This window comes from Urocitellus parryii, chromosome 7 (genome assembly GCF_045843805.1).
Source record: "Urocitellus parryii isolate mUroPar1 chromosome 7, mUroPar1.hap1, whole genome shotgun sequence".
Lineage (NCBI taxonomy): Eukaryota > Metazoa > Chordata > Mammalia > Rodentia > Sciuridae > Urocitellus > Urocitellus parryii.
The window spans coordinates 96,318,331-96,341,225 of record NC_135537.1 but is presented as its reverse complement, the minus strand read 5'-3'; the positions used below and the strand labels follow the sequence as shown (position 1 = coordinate 96,341,225).

The following is a 22,895-nucleotide window of genomic DNA, read 5'->3' as shown; positions in this document are numbered from 1 at the left end:
CTATGTTAATACCATGTAGGTCTCTACAGTTCTGTAGCATAACCTGAGATCAGGTATCTGAGGCCACCAGCCTCACTCATTGCTAGTATTGTTTTGGATATTCTGGGCATTTTTTCTTCCATAACTTTTTTTTCTGGTCCTGTGGAGAACACCGTTGGTATTTGGATGGGGAGCACATTGAATCTGTACGTAAAGTTTGGTAATAAGGCCATATTGACAAATATTAATTCTGTCTGTCCAAGAGCATGGCAGACCATTCCATCTTCTGAGCACTTCTTCAGCTTCTTTCTCCAGAGTTCAGTAACTTCATTGTAGAGGCCTTTCACCTCCTTGTAGACTGAGTCCTACATATTTTATTTTTTAGACTATTGTGAATATATTTTTTTCCTTTCATAGAAGGTTTATTGTTGAAATACAGGAAAGCTGTAGATTTTTTGCATGTTGATCTTTTATCTTGTTATTTGGCTGAATTCCATCTATCAGTTCTATTAGCCTTCTGGTGGAGTTTTTGGGTCTTCTAAGTATAGGATAATGTCATTGGCAAGCATAGATAATTTGATTCCTGTTCCTATTCAGATCCCTTCCTTCTCGGTCTTATTGCCCTGGTTAGATTTTCAAGAATCTATGGAATAGTAGTGGTGGTGACATCCTTGTCTCATCCCTGATTTGAGAGGAAAAGCTTCAGTTTTTCTCCACTTGATAATTTGTTGTATTTGCGTTTGTCATATTGTGTTTATGATGTCAAGGTGAGTCCCTTTTACCCATGGTTTCTTCTGTGTTTTTATCATGAATTGGTGATTTCTCTGAATCTATTGAAATGATCATATGATTTTTGTCCTTAATTCTATTGATATGCTGAGTCACATTTACTGATTTGTTAATGTCGAACAGATCTTGCATCCCTGGGATGAAGCAAATTTGATCATGTTGTACCATCTTTTTAATGTGTTTGCAAATGAGATTGTTAATATTTTATTAAGGATCTTCACATTTATTTTCATAAGGAATATCGATCTGTAGTTTTTTTTTTTTTTTCCCTTGATGTGTTTATCCAGTTTTGGTATCAGAGTGATGACAGTGTTGTAGAATACTCCCTTTCTATTTCATGGAATAACTTGAGGAGGATTGGCATCAATTTTTCTTTAAATTTCTGGTAGAACTCAGCTAAAAATTCATCTGGTCCTTTGTTGGAAAACTTTTAATTATTGCTTCAATATTGTTGATTGAAAATAGTTTGCTTAGGTTTTTCTATAAACTCTTAGTTCAGTTTTGGCTGAACTTAGTCATACATTTCTGGAAATTTGTCAGGATCTTCATGATTTTCAAATGTATTGAAATGTAAGTTTTCAAAATAATTCCTAATGATCCTTTGGATTTCAGAAATGTCTGTGGTAATATCTCCTTTTTCATCTGAAATTTTGTTGATTGGGTCTTCCCTTTAAAGGTTTATCAATCTTGTTTACCTCTTCAAAGAGACGATTCTTTGTTGCATTGATTCTTTGTATTTTATTTGTATCATTTATTCTCAATTTCCTGAATTTTAGCTCTAGTATTAATTATTTCCTGTCTTCTACTGGTTTTTGAATTAGTTTGTTCTTGTTTTTCTAGGGCTTTGAGTTGTAACATTAGATTATTTATGTAGGAACTTTGTGGGTTTTTGGGTTGTTTGTTTTGTTTTGTTTTAATGTAGGCATTTGATGCCATACACTTTCCTCTTAGAACCACTTTCATAATGTGTTAGTCTGCTTATTTTCGATGCTATGACCAAAAGACCTGACAAGAACAATCTTTGAGGAGGAAAATTATTTGGGGCTCATGATTTCATAGGACTTGTTGTGTAGATGTCCAACTCCGTCTTTGGAGTCGAGTGAGGCAGAACATCCTGGTGTCCTAGAGGGAAGCAGCTTAAGCCAGGGCTCCCAGGAGCAGAGAGAGAGTCTGCTCAGCAGGACAAAGTGTACAACCCACAGGTTCGCATGCCCCCAGGGGTGTGCCTCTTCCCACCTGCCCACAGTTACTACTCACTTAATTCCTACTGAGGACTAATTTGCTGATTGGTCAAGGTTGTCATGACCCAACCATTTCTCCTCTAAGCTTTCTTGCGATGTGTTACACACGACCTTTTGGAGGACACATATCCAAACCATAACATTTCATCCCTGGCCCCCCAAAGCTCATGCCGATCATACAGTGCAAGATACATTTAGTCCATTTTCAAGAGTTCCCAGGGTCTTAACAGTTTTAGCATTGCCCAAAAGTCCAAGCATAAGATGGCCTTTGAAAACCGAGACAAACTCCAAGGGTGAGCTCCTGTAAAATTCAAAAGCAAGTTCCACACAGCCAATATACAAAAGCACAGAGTAGACATTCCCATGTGAAGAGAGAGGGGCATGGAAAGAAGGGATGGGACCACAGCAAGACTGAAATCCAGCTGGACAGGTAAGTGCTGTAGCTGCATGTCCAGCAGCTGGACACATGGGGGCTTTTGCAGCTCTGCCCGGGGCTTTGCAGTTGCCCCCCTGTTGGCTGGCCTGGGCTTGGTCCTGCAGCCTTTCTCAGCATGGTGCCTGCACTGGCACTTCTTCATTCTGGGGGACTGAGGCTTCCTCCTCACATCTCGACGAGGAGTCCTTTCAGGGGCAGCTGCAGGAACCCTGACCCTGCTGCGATTTCCCTGGCCTCCTGGGGCTTTCTTGGACATTTTGGTGGAAGCCTTCATGACCCTCTAGCTCCAGCATCCTGCCTTCCTGCAAAACCAGCACCACATGGTCACTGCCGAGGTCCGCTACCACCCAGAGACCATGGCTACAGCAGCCTCTGAGAGCCTGAGTGGCTGGCAGGTGAGACCACTTCAAGGGCCCCTCTGGTCTCTCCTCAAAGGAATCTTACTTTTACCCTTGGGCCTGAGACAAGTGTGGTCTTCCTAACCCTGAGATGCCCTCAAGCCATGTTCCTCAGTGTCTCTGGTCAAAGTCTTCATGTATGTATTTATTTTATTTTATTTTTTTTTATTTTTTATTTTATTGACAATTTTTATTGAATGTGTTTGTAATTTCAAAGTCTGAGTAATTAGAGTAAAAACCATGGGTTGCACAATTAATAATGCTAAATATTCACCTTGAAATAATTGCAGGTAGTCACTAGGAACCCATAAATTGGGGAATGAAACAATAAATTTTATAAAATACTTTTCCAGATACAGATAGAATTGTAGAACATCTGTCTGTAGGTTTACATGCCAGAAAGTAATCAACCAGGACACAAGAGGTGATAGCATTATGTTGTTTGATGACTTCCCTGAGGAGAAAGTCTGCTGTGTGTGTGTGTGTGTGTGTGTGTGTATGTGTGTGTACACACGTGTAAATATATATATATATATATATATATATATATATATATATACACACACATATATATGCATGTATATATGTGTGTACACATATACAATAAATTTCATCATAAAAGGAATATTAGAATTATAACCTTGCTGCTACAAACCTTACCAGTGTGATAAGTATTGAGGGAAATCTACTGAGAATAAAGAATAAGATGTGATTATCTATTTCTCTTTAATTAGTCATCTTCAGTATCAATCTTTTAATTAAAATACTTCAGGAGAAGGGGTATTCTCTTTCACTGGTACCTCATATCACCTAGGACCTTGTACATTGGAGAACTATTTTATGGTTCATTTTCTATGAGGGCTCTGAGACTTTCCTTGGAGATCTTACAGTACTCTGAAAATACTGGTACCTGCAGTCCACTATGGACATTTTTATTTTGCTATGACACTCAGTAGTCAATTGCAGAGTCTTGAAATGATAGTGAAGCTCGGAATTTAAAATACATATATTAATGTGTGGTTAATACACTATAAAATATGATTAAAAGTATCAATTTAAGATATAACATATAAGACTAACTAATATATAAGTCTTACATAACATGTAAGACTAAGATATAAGACTAATGTTGGTCTATGTATTTATTCTAGTCCTAAAGAATATTCTCACATATAATAAAGAATTTCCATTTGATGTTCAGCCTGTCCCATTAAGGTAAATAAATAAGCATCCATATTTTGTCTTCTGATTTTATTATCTATTTTATGCCTGTTTTTAAAATATTTCTGGATTTTTTCCCTATCAAATTTGGTATTGGTGATATGGCTGATACCATTGGTAGCAATGAGATGATTGACATTGACATTTATATCAACATTAACCTAATAATCAGCATCTTATCTGAGAAGTTAGTGGCTATGAGGGTTAGCTGGTGTATTAAGTGGAGTAGCTCACTAATGTTTCTGTCTTTTTTTATATAGGAGAATTTCAGCCCCTGGTGAGGAAGAGCATTTGGAATTTGAAGAAGATGAAGAAGAAGGTGGTGCTGGAGTAGGGTCTCCTGATTCTTTTCCTGCTAGAGTGCCTGGTGCGTACAAAAAATGTATATTATATAATTCAAGGTCAGGTGTTTGGAACTTACTTTTGTACTTGTTAGTGGCGGGTAAAACATCTCCAGATTTGCCAATCTTAAGCAAATTATCATGGCCATTGTGTTAGCGGTAGCTATAGGTTTATTGTGAAAGTATCTTACTATTTGTGTCAGGGATCCTCAAAACATCCCGTGTTTAGTGATTGGCTAGGAAGACCCACAGGACTCAGCATATAGCTGTACTCACAGTTGTATTCTGAGTCATTACAAAAGAAAACACAAGAACAAAATCAGCAAAGGGTAAAGGCACACAGGCAAATTCCAGAGGAAACCAAACTTCTAAGAGTCCTCTCCCAGCAGAGTCAAATATGTACTTGATTCTCTCAACATTCTTTCACACCTGTGAAATGAAAATTATTGTCTATTGGGGAAACACTGTATAGATTCAGTGCACAAGACACTTATTGGGGTTAGCATGAACCAAAACTACAGACTCCAGGAAGAAAGCAAGTGTTCAGCACAAACCATATTGTTTGCATGGACGGTATAGGCCCAGTGATCTTCTTAACAGGGCATGATGGGAATCCTGCTGAAATCCAGGTTCCCAGATGCTAGCCATGGACCAACATTGTAAGTAGGCTTTCTAGAGTAACTGTTTGCTATGTTAATTCTTTTCTTTATATATCTAGCTGTTCTTTAAATAATCATATATGATTGTGAAACCTGGACCTGGAGGAACAGATACTAAACAGTTGCCCTTAACAGGGAAATAAAGAATACATATCAAGTCCTTTTTATTTTTGGAAGATCTTGACAAGGTTGCAAAATACCCTAGTCAAGCACCCTGAGTAAATTTTTTGCCTCTTCCACTTCTATACTTTCTTCTGTTCTTATACAGTGCACAGTTTTTACTTCTGATGAACTAGTTCATTTTTGGGAAGTGTGGAAATAACACTGTACTATTGTGATGCATTTTTATGCTTTGTGGTATAATTAAATATAATATACATATCATCCAGAAAACTTCATAATTAAAGTCATATTTCAGTAATTTAAATACTCTTTGGTAGAAGACGTTTGAAATATAAACAGTATAGACTTAGACAAACAAGATACCTGCGCTTTTGAGTCTAACATCTGCCAATCAGTAGTTAAGTGACTGTACTTAATTCTTTATAAAAGGAGATGTTGACAATGCCTAATTCATAGGGTTACAATGAAAATTAAGGCACCACATACAAAGCATTTGGCATGATACTTTTCATTTGCTGGGGTAGTGGTGGCTACTGTATTTTCATTATCACTTCGAAATGGTGCAAACAGTCCTACACCATAGGATTATTGGAAAAATTACAGTCACTATAAAATGTTATTGTTAGTGTTTCTTTGATACAAGGTAATTATTTCCAAACTGTTTGTCCTTATGAAGAAAGAGCTATATTTTACTTGTCATATTTGTAGGAAATTTCAAGATTGCTGAGATGATGAGGTAAATAAATTTGCTAAAATGTTTCTGTATTTTTTATTTCCTTTTCAAACCACATGCTGTACTTGAAATAGATTCCAGTTCTATAAATTTCTGGTTTGTTTATTTGTTCACTAGCTATACTTCTGTAGCAAACAAGATCCTTGAAGCAGATGATGTAAGTCATGAAATGGACAGATTAAGGTCTTTATGGGTTTCAGGTTGCTGAGTTGAAAAGAAACTCTGTAAATTAAGTCTATTTGCTATGAAAGATTAAGCCCAAAGTAATTAGATTTTTGTATTCTGATATAGCATTTTGGTATTTTATTTCAGAGATACAGAAAGCTCACTAAACCCTTCTATTCCCTGAATTATTTTCCTCAAAGTAAGAAAGAGTACATATAGTTCAATTGGCAATATTTGATTTGCGATCATATTTTCCAGGGCCTGTGTCATTATAAAATTGAAAATGTCATTGAAGGACAATTTAACCTTTAACTTAATTGTAGAATGGAAAAAAATTGTTATACTGTGGACATCCAAGATTTCAGTTGTGGTAAGGCTGTTGTGTCTATATTATCATGGCAGGGTGCTTCTAATAATTTTAACATTTTTATTACCTTTATTTTATGTAATTTATATAATTGTAAGTTTGTTGTACTTTTTTTTTGGTACTGAGGATTTAACACAGGGGTACTTTACCAGTGAGCCACATCCTCAGCCCTTTTTATTTTTTATTTTGAGACAGGATTTCACTTAGTTGCTGAGGGCCTCACTGAGTTGCTGAGATTAGTCTTAAACTTGGGATCCTCCTGCCTCAGCCTCCCAAGTCACCTGGATTCCAGGCTAGATGCCATAGCATCTAGAGTATTATGATCTTTTGAAAAAATATTTATTAAGGTGTCCTTTACATATATAAAAGGCATCTTTTTTAGTGTGCAGCTTTATGAGTTTTGACAAACACACATGCTAAACACTACTACTGTTAAGCTAATGAGATGAAGTATAATATATGACTATGGTATGACCAAGAGTAGTTTATTCCCATTTAAAATTAAAAATGGATTTTTATCCAACCTTTCTTGAAAAGAATAAAAAATTGTTAAACCTTTCTTTGACATTAATATCATTTTCAAAGCCTTCAATTCTCATAAGACAAACAGTAACTTTTGTGTACTGCTTTAAACACTAACTGGCTTAAGTACAAATAGTAGTTTAATATTCTTAATGTAATCTCAGTAGATTTCATTTAAATAGAGGATATAAATTTATAACCTATTATTTATTACCTGAAAACTTATTTATCATGTTGAATATTAAAGCTTCTAAATGATAAACCAAAGTAATACAAATTAAAAAAAAATAGCTGGCCAGGATTATATGCTTATAATCCTAGCTACTTAAGAAATTGAGGCAAGAGGATTGCAAGTTTGAGGCCAGTGGGGGCAACTTAGAGAGACTTTGTCTCAAAATAGAAAGAACTAGGGATGTAGCTCAGTGGTAGGGTGCTTGCCTCACCTGTGTGAAGCCCTACATTAGTTTCCTAGTACCACATGCACAAATAGCCATGACACAATTTTAGACAAAATTTAAAAAAAACATTTCTGAGTGACCTAAACATAAGCCTAGCAATCTCAACATTATTCTAGATTTGTATTGGTTATTCATCTTTTATGTAGTCTTAGATATGTACAAAAAATATTTTTTGAAACTCAAAATGAAGAGTGAATCTTACTTCTTTAATATCAAACCTGTACTTGTTTCTTTCCTGCATAAATATTCAATTCTGAGTTGAACTTGAGAGTTAAGCAAATACGGATTTCATTTTCAGCTAAAGTGCAGTGTTTTTCTTACCCATGCATATAGAAAGTTGAAAACTGCAACAAAGTATTCATTGCTGTTCCATGAATATTAGGGCATCCTTATTTCACAGAATTTCAGAATATATTTAGGGTTAAGCAGTAAATACCACCAAAGTGTGCAGTTAGACTCTGGCTCTCCGTGCACTTCCTTTCTCTCAGAGTCTCAAATTCTCAGACTGAGCCGAACAGTCAGAGCCAAAGTCCCTCATGCAGTCATGTAATTATATTGAAAGGAAAGGATAATACCATTCAATGTTATCTGGTAGTTCTCCTAGCTGTTTTCAATAGTTTTAAGGCTTGTTAATATTCTATTACTCTCAAGCAGTTTTGGAAACATTTTAAGATTTCTTTTTTATATTTTGTTTCTTGTTTGTTTGTAGTACTGGGGATTGAATTCGGGGGTGCTCTACCACCTAGCTACAACCCCAGCTCTTTGACTTATTTTTTTTTTTTTTTATTTTGAAACCGGGTTTTGCTAAGTTGCCCAGGCTGGCCTCTCCTGCCTTAACTTGCCAAGTTCCTGGGATTACAGGCATGCACCACTATGTCTGGCTCAGTTTTTTTTTTTAATCCATGAATCTTGTCACTTGAAGTCAAAAGGTTTTCTCCAGAGCTTTGCAGAGATTGGTTCATAGGAAATGTCTATTGAGTAGGCTCTTCATCAAGGCTCTAAGCAACATCTGGCCTGCTTTTTCTTGAAAGTCCTCTGGCCACTCAAATTTTTAACCCAACACCTGTAGTAACTCTTCCTTCCATGCTAAATGGCATCTGTGTATGAAGCATATACCCACTGATTCATCTTAGGTTTTGTGAGAGTATTTATTATTTTTTTCCAGATATGATGGTGACACTTAAGAATTCAGCCATTATCCAAATCACATATTTCTGAACACAGAAAATACATATTTCTAGTACCAGTCAATAAAGAAAATAAAAACAAGAATATATTCATATAACTTATATACAAACAACTTTAATCAGGTATAATTTTTCACAGACCTAGAAATATTATTATTTGAATGCTAATGACCCCTAAGATTTTTATCAAACTTTTAATATAATTTCAAAGTGAATAAACTTCTTATGATTTTACTCTTTATCTTGAAAGGTTGGACCAGTTTCTCAACTACTAATCAGTTACCAACCAAAAGAAATTGTGCATGTGTTTTCATATTTTCACACAATTTGTATGTGTGTACAAATTGCAGATGTGCAGTGCAAATTGCAAAATTTTTCTCTAGTTAGATTTTTAAGACCCATTTCATGTTTTGTGCCATCTACAAAATGTTATGGCCAAATAATGATTTGTGAATACCATTATTTTAAATTATGTTAAAATTATCCAAAAATAATAGAAAACATTATTTTATATATATATCATTTTTATTGCATTTTAAAATCACAAAGAAATGTGCACTTAAAAAAAGTGTGTGACAGACTTTGAATTGGTAGTATCAGACATCTGAATTTAATTACAAGTATGATAAATCTAAAACAAAGAAGATATATATATATATATATATATATATATATATATATATATATATAATCACATACATATAATAATGCTTAGTTTATATTTTAGATATCAGGTTTATCTCTGTCCTAAAAGTATGGACAAAAAAATTTTTACTCCTTATTCATGACATTTAATTCACCAAGCACCAAGGCAAAATGAAGACTGACTCACCTCTTATTGAAGTAAATGCCTGTGACAAACATTTGTACAATATCATGTAAAAATCCAAGCAAATGAAATTATTCAATAAGAAAACTCAAATCAATGTTTTTAAAAAATATAATCTTTGGTAATTTTCCTCTTTTATGTTCTGACCTAGACAATAATGTACTATTTTGGAACAAAGACTGTCATGCCATTTCCAATTTTGGACTAGAAATTGTCCTTATGGTATGATATGAGATATAAACAGTAGCATTTTTTAAAAAGCAAAATTAAAAAGTTGAAAAAAAATGGCATCCTCTTCTGCATGTGAGGACAGGGTCTTAAGGATCCCTCTGACCTTCATATCCATGTCACTCCAGACTCATCCTAAGGCTGGTGGTCCTTTCATTGTCTGATTCTCCATGATCTCTATGGCTACACAGAGACTACTGAATGTGAGGCCATCCTACTTGATACTCAGACCTTCATTTTTCTCAGCATCCTCTTGGAACAAAGAAGTTGTGGGTGATGGGCGGGGGGTGGGGGGCTTCAGATGCTCTCCCATTGTTTTTCTGTACCTGTTGCAGGTAGAGTGGTGCTTCATTGCTTGGTCTGTGTCAGTGTTGTGGGGTGCCCAGCAGAGGCAGAGGCCTTCCTTGCACAATTCCCTTTCCTCTCCACAGTGGCAGTGGCTGCAACATTCTTGGCTAGGTAAGACGCTTTTACACAGTTTTTAAAACATTCTTGAGCGAACTTGTCTGTGTTTAACAAACAGCCATTTGGGGGATCCATAGCTACCTTCATAAATTGTTTTCCACAGATGAAGCACAATGAAATAGAGCAACTTGAGTTTTTACCAAGTACCACCTGTTAATAAACAGTTTCCATCAACAAGATGGACTTTTTGGTGTCCCCTATTACAGTAGTGTGGTGAAATGGTTCCAAACCTTCTAATTCATTGTCATTACTTTATCAGAGTTGTCTTTAGGTTTAGGCTTAGAATCTTACTCTCGCAGAAAAATCACACTGGATTGAGTAATTCTTTCCAACTCTTTTTGACACCAGTGAGAGCATGCCTGCTCTGGTTGGTGCATAAGAGGTGGTTGGGGCAGATAAGTCAGAAAAAGACATGCTTTCTGTGTTCAGTACAACTTGGGGCTCACCAGCTACCAATGTCTTCCTTTGTCTTGCAGTAAAAACTGAAAGTGGAATTAACCAAATGAACACAGTCCTGCTGCTCACTGCTATATGAGTGTTAAAGACCTATCATATTGCTATCTGGGCTACTCAGTCTCTGTCCATTCCTGTGAATGTGCATTGCCCAGTGTACAAAGTTCAAATGTTACTCTTTTTTAATCACTCCCTTACTTGGAGTTCTTAGTGACAGCTCAATAACATCCCTGGGATGTTATTGAAAACTTGGTTTGGACAGCAGTAGCCATTTAGAGTTTTCCATATTTAAAAGTATGAGGCATAAATAGTGGCCTCACAAAAATGTCTATATTCTAATCCTGGGAACCTGTGACTGTTATGTTACATGGCAAAAGGAACTCTGCAGAAGCTTGAGATGGGGAGGTTCTCCTGCAGTTCCTTTTAAGGCTTTAGGGACAATTAAAATAAAGATGTTAAAATGGGACATGATGGTTAAAAGCATGGACTCTGTAGCCAAACTGCTGTGTGATTATGGATAATTTGTTTTTCTATGCCTCAATTTTCACCTCTGAAAAATAGAACTAAACTATTGTTGTGAGGATTAGATGAGAGGATTAGGATAGTATGTGGCACATCACAAATACTCACAAGTGTTAGCTATTTCTTATTTACATAGCAATTCCATGTGGAAGAAGATTTCTTCTGATCTTTGCTCTAGATCTGAGAGCAGATGATCTAGCTGGAATAGCACAGTTTACACTGGATTGTGTGTAGTGATTTCTTTCTTATCCTTGTTAGTCTTCGAATTTTATGAATGTAGTTGACTTGTTCTCATATTACACTAGGTAATTGGATATGTTAATTCTTCACTTAGAAATTTTCCTTTTAATGCATTTGCTCAATTTGCAACTATCGTGGTTTTATCTTTGATGCAGAAACATGCACCCTTTTTCATCTAACCTGGGAGCTATAGATGGTATGGTATTATTTTAGTATTTGATCTTCTTTTATGTTTATTATTTCTTCACTCATTGATATAGATTTTCTAGCCATTTTTTACTAGAGAATGATAGCCTCTAGAACTGGAAATTCAGTCATTCATTCAATAAAATATTTCTTCAACAAAGATCTGTTTAATCCTTGTGCATACTACAAAAGGAACAGTTCCCACACCTTTCAGGATGCTTATTGTGTAGTCAGCAAGACAGAGCCAAAAGCACATGATTATGATTAGAGATGTGCACCAATGTCATAGGTTGGCAAAAAGAAGGGCTGAGGGAGTTCAATAAATCTAGTCAGATTTAGGACTCACTGAGTATATAGGAGTTGACCATGCAGAGAGAGAGCACATCATAGACCATTCTGAAACACCTTAAATAGGCACCTTTCTATGTAATCTATGATCTTAATTACAGTCAGCTTCCTTCATCATGAAGCACAAGGTTTGACATTCTACCTTGAATTAAAAAAGAAATTCAGACTTGAAATCACTGCCTCCATATTAAATTATTTGAAGCATAATGATTACATTAAACCTTACTGTGTAGTCTCAGGCAAAAAGATTGTTGGTAAGGAATGTAGCATCAGCCCTACCATTTCAACTGAAAGATCTAGATGATGACAGGTTATAAAATTGACTTACCCCAAAGTAACAACAAGTTTAATATCAACTTGGAAAAAATAATCTTAACATCAAAAAGACTTTGAAAGTTGTAAAACAATCATCTTTTGACTGTCAAAAAAAAGTAGTAAAGAGGTAAGACATAAAAGAGGTAACATTCTTGGGGTTTTTTGGGGTGGGGTGGGGTTGGTTCTTTTTTTGTCTTTTTGGGAACTGGAGGTTGAATCCAGGATTTTGCAAATGCAAGGCAGACACTTTGCCACTGAGCTACATCCCAACCCAACATTCTTAATTTATAAAGAAAAATTTTAATTGTAATAACCAAAGCAGAATACATGAGAGGAACAGACAACATGAGCTAGTTTGCACGCGTGTGCACACACACACACACACACACACATTTAAAAATACCCGTTAAACATATAAAAAGATACTCAACTTTATTTTTAATAAAAAACATAAATTAAAGCTACTGTTGGTGAGTCTTAGGGGAAATAGGTACTTATTAATCACTTGTGGGAATAGAAAAATGGTGCAGTTCCTTTGGAGGGGAATTGAGCATTCTCTAACATATAAGTACATACTTTTTTCCTTAGCAATCCCATTCCTGAGAATTTACTCTGAAGATGCACCCGTAAAATACAGGAAAAAGAGGGGGAAACACTTGCATATACACCAGATTCTCTGTTGAGGTGTTTTTTATAATGATAAAAAGTTAGAAATAATGTAATTGCCATATGAAGATTGGCTGAATAAACTATGATACATAGGATACTGTAGAAAATAATTCAGAAAATCTCCATGAACTAATGAGTGATTTTTCAAAATATATTATTAGCAGAATTTATCAAGATAGTTCACATTAGCAGATTAAGGGGAAAGATTTCATAATGTTGTCAACAATGCAGAAAAAGTTTTCAGTTAAGTTTGAAATACAGCCTTGATTTTAAACAATTCTTGGCAAAGGACAGAAAAACATCCTTAACTTGATAAAACATGGCTACATGACATTTACAGCCCAAAATCCTTTAATGATGAATTTGAACAAAACAAGAGTGTCTATTACTTCTTTTCATCAGCATTGTTTTGGAAGCCCTAGCTACTGCACTAGGACAAGATAAATGAAATATAAAAGGGGGGATGTTCTTTATTTGCATATTTATGAATATATAGAGAATATGCAAAAAAAACTATTCATAAATCATTAATATGATAATGTGGTTCCTGGATATAAAATCTGTACAGACAAATCAATTCTATCTCAAACAAGTAATAGTTGCTTAAAAAATGAACTATTATAATATTTATAGTAGTATTAAATAATATCAAGGACCTTATTATAAATTCAACAAAATAAATATAAGAATTTTATGTAGAAAATAAACCTTTGTTGAAAGAAATAAAAGAATATCAAAAGGAAAAGGAAACTGGAACAATCTTGAAATTAGGGAAAAAGATGGAAGAGTGACTTAATAATTGTTATGGTTGGTGAGATGTTGAATTGCACATTCTCTTTTACTTTTTTCATTTCTCTCAATTGAATTGTTTATGAGAATGCATTTTATAAAAACAGTGAAGTCATTATTCTTTTTTTCATTTGTTCATAATAGTTATTCTTGACATTAGATTTATTTGGACTAATTATAAATGCATGGAATATAATTTGCTCCAATTCAGTCCTTCACCCTCCCCATCCTCCCTCCCACTGTTCCCTTTCATCCAATTTACTGATCTATTTACATTTTTTAAAATTAGTATTTCATAGATATTCAAAATGATGAGTTTCATTATAGTATATTCACATGTGTGCATTGGAAAGTTAGTTTGGGTTTATTCCACAGTTTTTCCCTACCCACTCCCCATTCCCTTCTTTTTCTTTTACTGATTTTATTTTTTTTAAATACATGACAATGGAGTCTATTACAATTCTTCTTACACATATAGAGCACAATTTTTTATATCTTTGTATAAAGTATGTTCACGCCAATTCACGTTATAGATGTACTTGTTTTTTTGCATTACAATTCTTATTACACATATATACCACAATTTTTCATATCTCTGTTTGTATATAAAGTAGGTTGACACCCAATTTGTGTCTTTAGACATGTACTTTGGATAATGATGTCCATCACATTCATTCCACATTCATTAGGAGGCTAATCCCCTGCCTCCTCCCTTTCCCTCACTCCCCTCTTCCCTATCTAGAATCCAACTATTCATCCCATGTTCCTCCTCCCTATCCTATTATGAGTCAGCCTCCTTATATCAGAGAAAACATTTGGCATTTGTTTTTTGGGGATTGGCTAACTTCACTTAGCATTATCTTCTCCAACTCCATCCATTTACCTGTAAATGCCATGATTTTATTCTCTTTTTAAAAAGTTCATTGAGTGTATATATATATATATGCCACATTTTTAAAAATCCATTCATCCACTGAAGGGCATGTAGGTTGGCTCCACAGTTTAGCTATTGTGAATTGTGCTGCTATAAACATTGATGTGGCTGTGTCCGTGTAGTATGTTGTTTTTAAGTCCTTTGGGTATAGTCCAAGGAGAGGAATAGCTCGGTCAAATGGTGGTTCCATTCCCAGATTACCAAAGAATCTCCATACTGCTTTCCAGATTGGCTGCACCAATTTGCAGTCCCACCAGCAATGTATGAGTGTGCCTTTTTCCCCACATGCTTGCCAACACTTATTGTTGTTTGTCTTCATATTAGCTGCCATTCTGACTAGAGTTGTATCTTAGTTTTGATTTACATTTCTCTGATTGCTAGAGATGTTGAAAATTTTTTCATATATTTATTGATTGTTTGTATATCCTCTTCTGAGAAGTGTTTGTTCAAGTCCTTGACCCATTTTTTGATTGGGTTACTTGTTTGTTTCAGGGCTTAGCTTTTTGAGTTCTTTATAAACCCTAGAGAGTAGTGCTCTATCTGATGTGTGAGGGGTAAAGATTTTCTCCCAGGGTGTAGGCTCCCTGTTCACCTCATGGATTGTTTCTATTGCTGAGAAAAAACTTTTTAGTTTGAATCCATCCCATTTATTGATTCCTGGTTTTAATTCTTGTGCCATAGGAGTCTTATTAAGGAAGTTGGGGCCTAACCCACATGATGAAGATTAGGGCCTACTTTTTTCTTCTGTTAGACGCAGAGTCCCTGGCTTAATTCCTAGGTCCTTGATCCATTTTGAGTTAAGTTGTGTGCATGGTGAGAGTTATGAGTTTAATTTCATTTTGTTGCATATAGATTTCCAGTTTTCCCAGCACCATTTGTTGAAAATGCTATCTTTTCTCCAGTGCATGTTTTTGGCACCTTTGTCTAAAATAAGATAATTGTAATTTTGTGGGTTAGTCTCTGTGTCCTCTATTCTGTACCATTGGTCTACCAGTCTGTTTTAGTGCCAATACCATGCTGTTTTTGTTACTGTTGCTCTGTAGTATAGTTTAAGGTCTCATATAGCGATACCACCTACTTCACTCTTCCTGCTAAGGATTTCTTTAGCTATTCTTGGTCTCTTATTTTTCCAGATGAATTTCATGATTGCTATTTCTATTTCTATGAGGAATGCCATTGAGATTTTGATTGTAATTGCATTAAATCTATATAGTGCTTTTGGTAGTATGGTCATTTTGATAATATTAATTCTGCCTATCCAAGAGCAAGGTAGATCTTTCCAGAAATAGTAAATGAATTCAGCAAAGGAGCAGGATATAAACCAACACAGATAAATCAAAGGCATTTCTGTATATCAGGGACAAAGCCTCTGAGAAGGAAATGAGGAAAACTACCCCATTCACAATAAACTCAAAAAATAAAAAAGATACTTGAGAATCAACAAAAGAAGTCAAAGATCTATACAATGAAAACTATAAAACCCTAAAGAGAAATCAAAGAAGATCTTAGAAGATGGAAAGATCTACACATTCCCTTCTTAAAGGAGAAATAGAGGAGGAGGGAGGGAGAGGTGGAAGGTGGGCAGGGTCATATCAGAATATGATAGCCCAAAGGGTGGGGTTTTGGCCTGCTGAGAACTTCTAACGGAAGGAGATTGGAATCCCAAAAGCAACCTCAGCATCAAAGCCTCTGCCCTCCTCCTGCCCTCCTGTCCTTCATCCTTCTCTCCCAAAGCCAGTCATAAAACCTAGAAAGCTCTCTCTCTCTCTCTCTCTCTCTCTCTCTCTCTCTCTCTCTCTCTCTTTCCCTCTCTCTTTCTTTCCTTCCCTGTCCCCCTACCCTCCCTTCCCCCCTCCCTTAAAAACCCACATTCCAGACAGGACCTGCCTTTGGTCCAGAAGGAAAGAAGGCTATACAGAGAGGCCAAGAAGAATCTGACCAGACAGTGCTTGCTGGGACCCTGGCAGCCTTTTACCATTAGCTCACACCCCCTTTTCCAGTCATTTCTGCATGGCCATCCATTCTTCATGGAACATAAACATAAAAACAGGAGTTTTCCCTGGATCTGTAGGTCTTTATTTCTTAAGGCTTTTAGGTCAAATAAAGTTCTATTAAATAAATGTTATGATTTTTAAAATGTAAGGAGATACTAGTTCATAAATTAGACAAAGCAGTTTATAAAGATAGACTCTTTCTGAAACTCACCTGGACCTTTTATACAGCTATAGAATTAAGATACTGTATTAGTGGTAAGAGGATAAACAGTCCGGTAAGACAGAATAGAAAACTCAGAAAGTGATTGCCACATGATTTATGATTGAGGTGGGATTGCAGATCAGTTGTGGAAAATGTCAGTCTTTTTAATGAGTAGTGCTGAGACAATTGAGTATTTATGTGAAACTGAATGAAATTAAAGCTCCTACTATACACCATAGTCAATAATTCTGTGTGACATATAGAATTAAGTGTGAATGGCAAAACAATAAAATGCTTTCAAGATAATACCTTTATGATTTTGGAGTGGGGTAAGTTTTCTTAAATATGACATAAAAAGCACTGATTGTAAAGGAAGATATTAAGAAATTTGATATTACTAGCAGTAAGTATTTATCATAATCAGAAGACACCATGGCAGAGAAAAGTCATTCTTAACATTCAAAACTAATACTTGGTGTTAGAAGTTAGCAATGGTTGCTATCTTTTGGAAGAGTGAATTGGATAGGGTGGGGGGAAGGACACTCCCAGGAGGCTGATCATATCTTTCCTAGATCTGATACTAGTTATACAGGTGTATTCACTTTGTGGAAGTTCAGCAAACTGTACTAACAATTTGTACATTTTAAAATGTATATGCTCTACTTCAACAAAAAGTCTTTATAAAGGAAAACTACTAAGAAGCTATTTGTAAAACATTTGTCCAGCAAAATAATAGAGACCTCCTACAGCTCAATAAGATAGACATCTCAATAAAAAATCGAGCAAAATAATTGAACACACTTCAGAAAAGAGGAAATCATATATTTGATTTATTCTAAAACCATATTACTCTTCAGAGGAATGCAAATTAAAATGATTGATCTCTATATACCAAAATTGGCTAACATGAAGAATCTGAGAAAACAGTACCTAGTGAGGATTATAGCATAATGCAACAATGGAATGGAATGCAGCCTCCAGGCCTTCCCATTATTGCATTTGTCTGTATTGTCTTCATATTTGTTTAAATTAGAAAGTAATACATTTTTAAGAGCACTGTTGAGGTATAATTTGCATTTCATAACATTTCTCTTCTGTAAGTATAAAATTCATCGATTTTTGACACCTCTATAGAGTTTTGCATCTGTCATCACTATACAAGTTCAGAACATTCCCATCACCTCCCAAAATTTCCTCAAGGCACATTTGCCATCAATCAAATGTGTATTTTCAAATGTAGTGTGTTGATTGCTTCATGTATTTCAAATAACTCATCATTAAAAGTAGCATAACACATTGTTGAATAGAAACTTGAAAAACATCAACCAAAATCTTTTGTTAAGTGTATTTTGAGGTTCTGTATACCTACTTGATTAAAATCAGCTTATTTGCATCTGTTCTCTATTGGTAGTTTCAAAAAGGGAACATACTGAACAGTTGATTTCTTCCTTCATATGTTCTTGGTGGGTGAATGTTGTCATGTTGTTCTGGGTGGGTTTTTAGTTTTAAAAAATTTAGTTGGTTTTGGGGAAAATGTTCAGTTATACAAATGGCCATTTTATATGGCAGTCTGTATAGTACTAATTTCTGAGAGAATGAATCATACAAAATAGAATGAAGAATAGAAGTTAGACTATATAGTTAAATTAAAACATAAATATCAAATTGTAAATTATTTTCTTTATTAGGAGTAACTAAAGAGAAGAATGTATTGATCAACTCTGATATTAAATGTCTCGGACTTTAGAACAGTATAACAAGTATTTTAAAAGCTTTTCTTGTCTTTGTTCTACCACTTCATATTAAGATGCTGAGTATAATATAGAAGTACATATGGAATATAAATATTATGTGAGCATATTATACTATTATGTATAATTGGGCTTCATCAAGTGATGTTTTTAACATACTTTTATTATACATACTATATACTATTATTATAGAAAGTGATTGTATGGTTGGGAAATGCAGATATATTACGTGTAAAATTAAATATTTTTCTAAAAAAAGTGTAACATCAGATGTTCATGAATTTTGGAAATAAAAATACATAATGCCTAGATAGTTCCTAAGAGGTAGGCTATATCTTCTGTTTGCCAAAGTATTTACTCTGAATTATTGGTGGAGCTAACTTTTATTGAGGTTTCTCTGTTGCCAGGTACTTTATTACCAATGTTGCCATCAGAACCGGGAATGACATTATTCACTATCAGGATTGAGAAAATTGGTCTGAAAGACGCTGGACAGTTCATTGATCCCTATATTACAGTTAGTGTAAAGGGTAAATAACTGGCAAATTGCATTATGTTTTTTTCTCATATGGAACAAAGTTTTTGACAGGGGATGGTCTTGTATAAGTGACAACTTACTTTAATGCATTCTATAATGAGGCAAAATCCTAGAAGAGATCATAACAGAACATAGTTCGAAAGACTTACAAAAAATATTTCCTACTTATACACTCATTTTTGCTTTTGAGTTTGTATAGATTTTTGCTCTTCAGATTCCATCTAACGTGCAGACTAAACATACACATTGTCCTTAACAGCAGCTACAGCCTTCAGGATGTAGATTAACAATGGCACCCCTCACCTTCTCCTATCCAGTCTATATTCATTTCTCTCCACAAAGCCCCATGTCCTGTTTTCCCATCTCTCCTGCTTCAGCCCCTTCTTCTTCCTGTGCTACTGAGGTATCTACTTAGGTGAGTCCTACAGAGGCAGATGAAAATCAGGGGACAGAGAAGTAGGGTGCGTCCATAACATCCATGCCCTGAAAGCAATCCCGTGGGATGATGATGTGATTAAGGAATAAATTATACCATTTTACAGAAATAACTATAGTTAGTACAAATGGCTTATTTTAATCTGTAGTTTTGCACCAAAGGAACAGATCGGTGCTGAAATTAAATGGAGGAACTTTTATCAATTGCAGAAATAAAGTCAGATCCATGGGTTCATTAGTGCTAATTAAAAGAAAAATATGACCACAAAGAAAAACATTTATTTAAAGAACATAATCCACAGCACTAATACTGGTACACTTTTAAATTCCGATGTTACCAGTTATCAAATATATAGTGTACTGGAAAATATTTACATTGTTTGATAGGCAATTTGTAAAACTGCATACTCATTCAGAAAGTATACTTAAAACACAAAAATACTTAATGATGTTATAAATGTTAAATTACCTTTGCATATGTTAAACTGAAATATTTTTATGTAAATATTTTTTAATTATTAAATGTACTAAATTGTTTTCGAGCTTTTTGAGACACATAAATGAATAACACATAAACACTGAGGAGTTATTAAATGAGTCCATGTTGAATTTGACTAAACTGAGATTTTAAAACCCAGAAAATAAAAACTATATATAACGTACCATCTGGTTGTTGTAAATTCAGGGTATGTTGTAAAGAGTATAACCAGAATTTAGATAATATATATGAAAAATTATTCATTAACAAAAGGGTTTTTGTTGGCTGTTCTCATCCACTTTTGGTTCTTAACAGGGAAATTATGATAAGGTTAGGTTTAAAGGCTTTTCTAAATAAGTCATATACTTGATCAAAGTTAGAAATTGGTGGCAGAGCTCCATTGTGGCAAATTATATACTCCAGATTTTTTTTTTTGCATAGAAAAATATAGTGGGCTATTCCCTAAGAAAAACATGTTTGTGCTTTTTACCACTTCACTATGAAGATCAAGTTTTGTCCACTTGGCCATGTAAAGGCTTCCTTGTCCCCTTCATGAGGTCTCCTATCCAGTCTATATTCATTTCTTTCCACATACCCCATGAACTTCAACAACTCTCACATACTTGCTCACACCAAATAGGAATCTCTTAGCCTGAGAATCTCCTCTTAGCTCTTTCCATGCCTCTTTAGGAAGTGTAACCTTTGCAGTTTCTATATTTTCCGTCTGTATATGTGAATGCTCATAAGCAGAAACTTATTTGTTTCTCCAGATCTGAATGGCATAGATTTAACTCCTGTGCAAGATACTCCTGTGGCTTCAAGAAAAGAAGATACATATGTTAATTTTAATGTGGACATTGAGCTCCAGAAACATATTGAAAAATTAACCAAAGTTTTGTAATTATCAGTTACTGACTTCTTAAGGACACAGTACTTATCTGGGTTTGTGTTCATAGCGAACTTAACACAAGATCTTATGTCACATAGTTATGAATATTGACTTAAAGTCAAATCAACAATTTTTTTAAATATGAGAATTATCTGTTGCATTATCTAGTTGTGTAATAATGTGGTTAAATATTATTTGATAGGGAAGTTTTTCTCATAATACAGAGTTAAGGAAGCAGGTTCCCTAATAATTGCCTTAAGTCCTTTTAGGAACCTAATGATTACTTTCTAACAGTTAAATTATTATTTTTTCTTTCAATAAGATGCATTGGGTAAAAAGATACTATAACTGGCAGTTAGTTTGTAAGAATATGGAAAGGACAATCTGGGTGTGGTGGTTTCAGGAGGGAGAGAAATGATATAAGGTGGAATTTTTTTAAAGGAACTCTTTTAAATTTCTATTCTATCTAATATCGGTGCTTATTGAAACCATTTCTATAGGTACTGATGATACTTAAGTAACTTCTGTTTTTCTTGTGGTATTTAATATTTTATATTCTTTGGTAGTTTATGATTCTACCTGTGTACATAAATTACATTCTTGCTATACAATTTTGTTGTACTTTGTAGAATTAAATGATATGGAGAAATGTCACTCAGACATGCTAGTACCAGAGCTTGGAGTGACAGCCACAGAAAGTTATCAACAGTTGTGTCATCAGACTGTTTGACACATGTTACTTTGTAAAATCATAGGCTTCTGGTGACACATAAGAAATGTGTGGTCTCTGGCTTATGTTGTTTGTTTTAATTCCTTAGGTGCAGCTATCTTCTTTGAATTCAAACCCTACAAGCCTAAAAAAAGGTTTACCAGCACCAATGTTTTGCTTTCATGGAGATGGATGAGATTAAACCTGGGCCAATTGTAATAGAACTGTAAGTGATATACATGTAGGATTAATTCTGTTCTAATGGTTACTAGTTCATGTTTCTTCTTAGTCTCTCTTATCGAGAATGTAACATTGGAGTAGATCAATCATCAAAGTATTTTAAACAATGATCTTTCTATTGTGGTTACAGATACAAGAAACCCACTGCCTTTAAAAGAAAGAAATTGCAGTTATTGACCAAGAAACCACTTTATCTTCATCTACATCAAACTTTGCACAAGGAATGATTCTGACATGAGTAATGTGGAATTTCTGTGAATTTTACCACTCAGTAGAAACCATCATAGCTCTGTGTAGCATATTCATCCTTCAGGAGGCAAGAAGTGAGCCGTACCTATAGGCCAGTGAGTCCATTGCAAAGCTGTACCACAGAACTAAAGTCCAGCACCTCATTGTTATGACTCCTTTGGATACAGGTTTATTGTAGATTTTGAAACTTGTTTTTACTTTTCTATTAATTGTGCAATTAATAGTCTGTTTCCTAATTTACCACTGTTCCTACCCTGCTTCCTGGAACAATACTGCTGTGGTAGATATGCTCATCTTCAAACTTAATACAGCAATAAGAATGTGCTAGAGTTTACACATTTGCTCACTTTTGCTCCAATATGGTCTTTTGATTTGAACTAACTTCAAACTTTTGAATTGAAGTGGGTAGGATAGTACCAGATTGCTTTGAAAGGAAATTGGATCAGTTATGCTCTGTCTTATAGGCTGTTCCTTAGAGCTGGCCTAAATTCACCCTCATCTGATGTGTGCCTTGATCAGATCAATATCTTATATGGGAGTGTTCCCTAGATTGTAGCTGTGATTTTTTTCCAGATGACCAGATTGTTTTTCTGAAAGTGAGCACATTTATAGTCATGTTGATTAGTTGTTCTACATCACATTGCTATTGTTTCTAGGGTTAACATTAATAATTCTAGGGTTAACATTAAAACCATCTCTCTCAGAATAATTACAAATTCGGGGGTGGATTTACGTCTTCTAAATCATGTCATCTAAAAATAATTGAGTCAGATGCTAATGAGATACTGCAGGAATCAACTGCTGTTTTTCTGA

The 22,895-nt window shown here is 34.8% G+C and overlaps 1 pseudogene; it reads left to right on the top strand.

The window, feature by feature from the left end:
* Positions 1 to 2,765: 2,765 nt before the first annotated feature.
* On the top strand, positions 2,766 to 22,143 carry LOC144256066 (axin interactor, dorsalization-associated protein-like; annotated as a pseudogene).
* Positions 22,144 to 22,895: the final 752 nt, after the last annotated feature.